Source organism: Pinus tabuliformis, chromosome 3_2 (assembly GCF_031772625.1).
Source record: "Pinus tabuliformis cultivar Carrire ecotype Pingquan chromosome 3_2, CPIR1, whole genome shotgun sequence".
Taxonomy (NCBI): Eukaryota; Viridiplantae; Streptophyta; class Pinopsida; order Pinales; family Pinaceae; genus Pinus; species Pinus tabuliformis.
Genome location: NC_142302.1, coordinates 929,025,991 through 929,034,165, shown reverse-complemented (window position 1 = coordinate 929,034,165; position 8,175 = coordinate 929,025,991). Strand labels below are relative to the sequence as shown.

The following is an 8,175-nucleotide window of genomic DNA, read 5'->3' as shown; positions in this document are numbered from 1 at the left end:
TACTTACCATGCCACATGGAAATTTTATTAAAATGTCAAGACACCAAGGAGATATGCCCAATCAAAGGTGGTTGTACTCCTTTTGTGACACAGGTGGGCTTGAATAAGGCATATTGAGGTCAATCCTTGGTCAAATGAGGCAAGTGATATGTTAAAAGTCATCGACCATTTTTTGTCCAAGCAAACCCATGTGCCAAAATTGGCAAAATCAACCTTAAAATACAAGTCCTAGCACATCTCAAGAGATATGTTATGCAAGGAAGGCAAGTCATTGGGCCTCCTAAGGAATCTAAAAATTATTTCAAGTCACTTCAAGCCAATTCCAAATGGAACGTTGGATCTCTAAGGAAAACCATCCTCCTCCTATGTTTGGGTCACTTTATTTACTGGTTGTTTTATGACCCATTTTTTAGCTTACACTATAAGTAGCAGATTATAGAGACATTAGAGAAAGCCATAGTTTTCTCCCAGTGGACGAGTATGCCATATTTGCTTCAGGTTCCTATAAAAAAAATCATGCATACAACATAGAAGGTTGGATGGAAGTTGGAACTATGTCTATAATAGCACAGGATAAAGTTGTGAATGATTTCATGACAATCCCTAAGGTAACTGTTACGGAAATGTCGCTGAAAGTTGTGAGTCTTGGTCTCAACATGGTTGCTTCATGTTATGTTCTTATACTTGATATTTGATGGAATCCAACAAATTAAAACCAACCTATTGATAGATCACATCAAATTGTACAAATGCGTCCTCTGATGGTTTCCCTATTTACAGTTAAATATATTGTGGAATATCATATTTTAGCACTCCATTAATGGAAGTTAGAAATGCTTGCATCACCATTTAGGGAGGATGGAGTTGGTGGCCATCAAATATTCCCTATAGAGGAGTACTTGATACATCTATTTATGGTTTGAGAACATTGGTCTTATTTCATGAAAGGAAAAGTGACAGAGGAATTACAGAAAAATGAAGCAAAGCTACAAGTTTTGAGATAATTTTAGGATTTCATGGGAGCAAGTTATACATGAAAGTGAATTTCCATTGGGTTGCTAAGACTATACCTTTCAAAGACCACTAGACATGTATGGATTTTTCCCACAATTTTTTTGAGCCGCCAAGAAGGAGCCACCCTTCAAGTAGCTTCCTACATGTTCTAACAGTGTTGGATTCCATTTTCTAGATCCAGTTGTAGATTCTGAGATAAGTTTGGCTCTATTTCAGCATTTTGTGAGCCTCAAGTTTTAGCTTTCCTTCCCTCCTTTTACAAACATCTTGTGCTCATTCAAGTTCACTCTTCCCTTGACACTTTATATTCCTAACCTCAATTAAACCTAAGCGCAGGAGTATCCATCCTACCGAAGCAATCGAAGCAACCGAAGCATGAATAGTTTATGTCTTCACTTTCCTAGATCTAGGCCCTGCAAGAGAAGTAGTCCCCATCCCCCCTCGGGACATTGGGTTGCTCCTCTGGAAGGTTGCTCGAAGGTGCTTAACACAAGACTTTTAGTAATGATAGCAATTTGTTCCTCATCCAACAGACAACCTCCTAGATAAGAACTTGGAAATAACATCATGGATTGTGACAATATCATATAATGGCCTTTAACTATCAAAATTGATTTTTCTTTTTCTTTAGGAAGTCGGTGAGCCTCACAATGTGTGAGAAGAGTGAGCAGATCAGTATTTGGTTTTTGCGAGTACAGATCCTAATTGTGATGTTCTATATTGAGATGTTTGTTTGTTTCTTTTCAAAATGTGCTCCATTTTTTAATAGTTGTTAATCTCTCTGGGATAGCCTTTTAAATATTGAATTGAGAAACAATTTTATTTCTAGTTTGTAATTGCTTTGGGTGCTTTAGAACTTTTGGCTATCTGTTATGCACTATTAGCTGAGCTAAGAAAACTTTGTGAATTTAGCTGCTGGATAGGAAATGTTCCAACAAATATAGTTAGTTTTTCTGAAGAGTCAGAGAAACCATGAGTATTGCTAGATTTATTAAGTGTGTGGCTGTGGGGGATGGTGATGTGGGAAAAACTTGCATGCATATTTCCTACAGAAGCAACACATTTTGAACGGACTATGTACCAAGAATGTTTGATAACTTCAGTGCAAATGTAGTGGTGGATGGAAGTACAACGAATCTTGGCCTCTGGGACACGAAGGGACAATAGGATTACAACAGGATCAGGTCCTTGAGTTATAGAGGTGTAGATGTCTTCCTCCTGGCTTTCTCCTTAATCAACAAGGCCAATTATAAAAACATTTCCAAGAGGTGGATTCCAGAATTGAGACACTATGCACCATTTGTGTCTATCATTTTGGCGGGGACAAAATTAGATTTACAAAAAGACAAACAGTTTTTTGTTGATCATCCCAAAGCAACCCCAATCTCAACAACGCAAGGTGAAGATTTGAAGAGGAAAATCAGGGCTGTAGCATACATTGAATGCAATTATAAAACATAACAGAAAGTTAAGGTTGTTTTTGATGTCGTAATAAAAGTGGTTCTTCAACCACCAAAGCAAAAGAAACGCAGAAACAAGCAAAGAACATGATTTATTATTTAAGGGATTTATCTATCTTTGGCATCTATAGAACTTTAAAGTGAATTATTTAATCAAACGCTGGCATAATATTTCCCAAGTATTTATGATTTGTTACTATATGTTCAGTATGTTGAATTTATTGTAAAGCTATATGCTCTGGAAAAAGGTCCTTCTTTTTTCATTTTATATCATTGCCTGTGTCGTTATGGAGGACTATTTTGAAATGTAAATGAAAGGTCCCGATTTTTTTCATTTTATATCATTTCCTATTGTGGTTATGGAGGACTATTTTGAAATGTAAATGAAAGTTGGGCGTACATGCATAGGATACTATGATGAGAGTGGTCAAATATGTTTTTTTACCATGTGAGGTCTCAATTGTAGTTGAAGTCATACTGCTAAGAATCATGTTCAAGGCATGGAGGTGCTCTGTGCTTTGCCCTGTCAGAAAGCCATGTAATTTTGTATTACTTTGTTTGGCTATATTTTCTCAATGTGAAAGATTTAATTTAGTATATAAAAGATCATAGAGTATTTGGTTATTCAACTCCTTGTAAAAATCTAATGATTTTTTTTTATGTAATTTCTACTTATAATTCATAGCTTTTTTAAGTACAGTCTACTTATTTTCATAACTTAATGGGTTTCACCAATCCAAAAATAGACAACGATTAAACAGAACAGGAGCTTACTAAGGGTGACATCACTATTGGGGCTCTGGAGCATGGGGTAGAGTGAGGTGCAAAGGATTCTCGCGATGACCCTAACAGCTGCAATGTTGGCCTTCTGAGCATCTAAGTTTCTCATTCAGATTTTATGCACTTACTCCTTCAATATGATAACTAGCCTCTCAAACTCATCAAATGCCAACACCATGCCTGCAAATAGTGACAAAATGAAGCATAAAGATTAAAGCCTAAACATACAAGTGATTAAAGCCTAAACATAAAAGTTTGGATGCAAAAAAACAGTGGATGTTGAACCTGAGACCTAAGATGTGTGTACTCCTCTCTGCGTCGAAGACTGAAAATGGGGGAAATGAAAATGAGGGAAATGCAGTGAAGTTAAATATGAAACATACCTTGGCATGATCAATGGACTGAAGATCGGATGGGATTCCATACTGGGTTTGCTACTGGTAAAACCCTCATTTGTAAATCTCTTCATTCTGGTTTTCGCTCCCGCCTGTGATCTCTTCAATCTAGTTTTCCCTCCCGCCTGTTCAAATGTGAACAAACACTACTGTTAAGTGTGAAGCCAAACTGACTCACATTGTGCTAATGTCAGCACTGACTCCTTGACACTCTGCCATCCCAGTCGTCACTGCCAGAATCGCACCAAACCTACCACACCACCATTTGTTTCTAGATCTTCATTTGAATCACATGCATGATTCTAGATCCTCCTTCAGCCTCTATAAATTTGTATTTTCTCGGCCTGAACATCACCCTCTATAAATTTGTATTTTCTCAGCTTGAGCAAGGCAAGGCAAGGCCTAGGCCTATTGTGTAATATGAAGTGATTTATGTTCTCTAGTTATTTTTTTCTTTTCTACTATCAATTTATCTCTTCTGTTGTATGTGATTGAGTATAGAATATGATTGAGTAATGTTGTTATTGGTCCATTTCCTGTGATGTTTGTCTGTTGCCAGAAAAGTTTTATTTTTGTTGTGTTTCTCCAAACTAACATCAATTTTTTTTTTTTGATATGAACATTACAATTGAGTTCCAAATTCTGAATCTAGAATCTTTCATAGACATGACTATGCACCTTCACAGAAAAACAAGAACCATAAAACATGGCAGAAACTATGACACCCTTCATTTTGCATTTGATATGGCCATGATAATTGAGTTCCAAATTTTGAAACTATAGAATCTTACAGAGACACGACTATGCAGGTTCATAGGAAAGCAAGAGCATCACACCTATCTGAAGGTCATATACATTATTATTGAGAGAGAAAGCTAAATTCAAATTAGACTGACTTGACAAGACCATCAGGAACTGAATATGTTCCCCCACACAAGAGAACCATTTGTAGGAACTAACAACCTATAAACATGGTGGATTCTTTAAAGGAGAGACAACGGCTTTAATCTGTAAGTAGTTATTGAGACTGTAGATACCCTTCTCTCTTCTAGTGCCACTCATTTTATGCTACCAAAAGGTATACCAACATCAAAAATGTCAAAGCAATTAACCCAAACTGTTCCAACACATAATGCCTAAGTAAGAGTGTTTGCGGTCTCTATATTCTTTGTAAACACTCTTGCTACCAACCCATAACAAGTAGCATTCGGCTGCTTTATTACTTCGTCTATAGTTCTGTTCAAGATAGCAGCAAATAGTATCCACCAAAAATACAGTTCTTAAATCAAAACTCAAATAGACATTATGAAATCAATATCTTCAGAATCAATTCAGCCATCATCTATACTTGAATTTTATAATTGACTGTACTGGACCAAATATTTCGTCAGTAGCTATGGCCATGTCATCCTGTTTTTTTCACATAAACAGAGGTAAGATAAGTACTACAACCCCATTCATGTTAAGCAGTAAAGGAAAATTTGTGCTTGAACTGACAATACACTCACTCCTATTACTTGTGTCTAGTTCCACCAGTTAAAGGTAGTAGCAAACAAATCCATAATAATGTCATCTCGAATATGTGTGGATTTCAGTCATCTTTGAGAGTAGCAAACAAATCCATAATAATGTCATCTCGAATATGTGTGGATTTCCATCATCTTTGAGAGTTAAAATCCAGTTTAGAGTGGAAAAGAAAAACCAAACTAGTAAAACCTAAGCATTTTCATAACTAATTGGGGAAAGATTTGCGGAATTGCAATTATCCCCAAAATGTTATTCCCATACCTTAACTTCTAAGAAAATGGTAGGCATAATGTAGAAGCCCTTGGTACCAATTTGGTCACCCCCTATTACAAGTTTTGCACCGCTCTCCCTCCCAGCCTTGATATAACTCATAACCTTGTTAAACTGATCCTGGTCAATCAGCGGCATTTCAAAAGAAATTCTCAACAATATCAAAATAAGGCCACCGAGAACATGATGACACTTCAGATTTCAAAAAGAATACTTTCTACAAGAAAAACATCCTTTGAATAGCTCAATACTTCCCAACATGCTAGTAGTAAAGTAGTCATGCTTTTGTCATTTATGGAAGGACTTCACAAATCGAACTTTGTCAATTACCAACTGAAGAACATAGTAAAGAATGACAAAATGGTTCTGATGGGTATTAACATTGTGCAAGTGCAATGCAAATTCAAGGACAAAGGACCAGCCAAGGTCTCAATTTAAGAGTTAATCTACCGGTCCCGCAACAGTCAACTTATAAATAGACCAAAAAACTTGTGTGACAAGGACCACCAGCAATTATACATCAAAGTGCTCAACATTTTCTTCACAAGATAACATTTCGTAGAACATTTTCAGACAACAAGCTCCCTTCTCAAATGTAGTGACCTATATTTCTCTTTTTGTAGTGAACCATGATACCCCTCAAAGCACAAATAAGAAGCTGACTTTCTTATTCAAAAGGACCCATTTATGCATCAGGCTTTTGGTTATCACGTTTTCAGTTACCTATTAGTTACATGCAGACGATCAACTTTTCTTTGTTTTCTCTACTTTTGCATTTATATAGGTATTCAATGCTCAAGTAATGACCAAGAAACAACACACCTGAGGACCTTGCTCAACAACTTTTCTAAACGGATCACTGAAAACCCGACTTAAACACTGAGCTTTTGCTTTTTCTACAAACTCATCATGGATACTCTCATGTACAAAGGTTTGTGACCCGGAACAACAACATTGACCCTGCAGAAAGAGCAGCGGCTTGATTAACATTTTACAATATTGAGTGCCATGCAGATTAAATACTTGAGAGATTCAACTCCTTACCTGATTGAAAAATAATGCAAAGTGAGCGAGCTCCACGACTTGATCGACATCAGCATCTTCGCATACAATAAAAGGGGACTTTCCTCCATGTTCCAATGTCACGGGCTTAAGGTTGCTCTTGGAAGCTAACTCTACCACTACTTGACCAGTAGCAGTTGAACCTGTAAAAGCAACCTTATCAATATCCATGTGCCTTGCAACTGCACCTCCCGCAGTTGGACCATATCCCGAAATGACAGTCAGAACTCCTGGAGGCAGTCTAGCCTCGTGGAAAAGTTTTGTTGCATAAAGATAAGGTCCATCAACTGGAACTGTAAGACCATGTATTTTATCTGCCCACCCTGCATAGTAACAAAATAGCTGCACTGCCATTGGCACTTCAACCAAGGCTGCTTCCTCATAAGGCTGCAATCTCATCATTATGCTTTTCAAGCAAGTCAGCAAATCGGAGCATAATACACGATCTCTCATAACCAGTCATTTTTGGCCCTCGTCAAAGGCTTTTTGTGCAGCCCTTACAACCCTGTCCACGTCTTCTGCATAACCTTCAGCCACATTGACAATCAAATCCCCTGTTTTGGGATCGAATCTTGGAAATATTTTTCCAGAAGCCGCATTAACAAATTTTCCATCGATAAGAAGGTGTGTATACTTTACTGGGACAGGTGGTACTATAGGTTCTTCCAAAGCACTTGCAGTTGCTCTTAAACTTGGAATCCGAGTATTATTTATGGATGCTTCTTGTGATGAAGCTGCCAATCCAACCGCGGGTGACCTTGTACCAACCAACAGGACTACTCGAGCTAGAAGTGAAGATAGGGGCTCTGGAGCATGGAGCCGAGTGAGGTGCAGAGGATTCTCGCGATGGCCCTGACCACTGCAATGTTGGCCTTCTAAGCATCTAAGTCTCTCATTCGGATTTTCTGCACTTGCTCCTTCAATATGATAGATGGCCTCTCAATATGATAGATGGCCTCTCAAACTCATCAAATTCCAATGCCATGCCTACAAACAGTAAAAAAAATGCAGCACAGAGATTAAAGCCTAAACATACAAGTGTGAATGCCAAAAAATAGTGGATGTTGAACCAGAGACCTAAGATGTGTGTACTCCTCTCTACGTTGAACACTGAAAATGGGGGAAATGAAAATGAGGGAAATGGAGTGAAGTTAAATATGAAACATACCTTGGCACCCTCAACGAACAGAAGATCGTATGGGGTTCGATACTGGGTTTGCTACTGGTAAAACCCTCATTCGTAAATCTCTTCAATCTAGTTTTCGCTCCAACCTTTGATCTCTTCAATCTAGTTTTCACTCCTGGTTGTTGAAAAGTGAACAGACACTACTTGCTCTAAAATATTAAAAGAAGATTGGGGTTGGGAGGGGTTTCATAAAGAAAAATTAACGCTTAATTTTTTTTCAATGTTCCAAAAATTTCCTCCATAACTCAAACTTAGGTAAGAGCATAATGAAGGGGAGGTTTTTAGTTTCATTTGATAAACTAGTGCTAAGTTTTTAGTTTCATTTGATAAACTAGTGCTAAGTTTTTAGTTTCATTTGATAAAGTAGTGCCGATTTTCACTTTTGTGCTAAGCTTTTAGATTTTAGTTTCATTTGATAAACTAGAGTCCATTTTCACTTGATAAACTTGAGTCCATTTTCACTTTCATACTAAGTATTTTA

At 37.4% G+C, this 8,175-nt stretch overlaps 2 pseudogenes; one reads left to right on the top strand and one right to left on the bottom strand.

Moving 5' to 3' along the window:
* The first annotated feature begins 1,986 nt into the window (after positions 1–1,986).
* On the top strand, positions 1,987–2,565 carry LOC149183685 (rac-like GTP-binding protein RAC2 pseudogene; annotated as a pseudogene).
* A 2,047-nt stretch (positions 2,566–4,612) lies between these two features.
* Positions 4,613–7,493, bottom strand: LOC149183684 (benzaldehyde dehydrogenase, mitochondrial-like; annotated as a pseudogene).
* Positions 7,494–8,175: the final 682 nt, after the last annotated feature.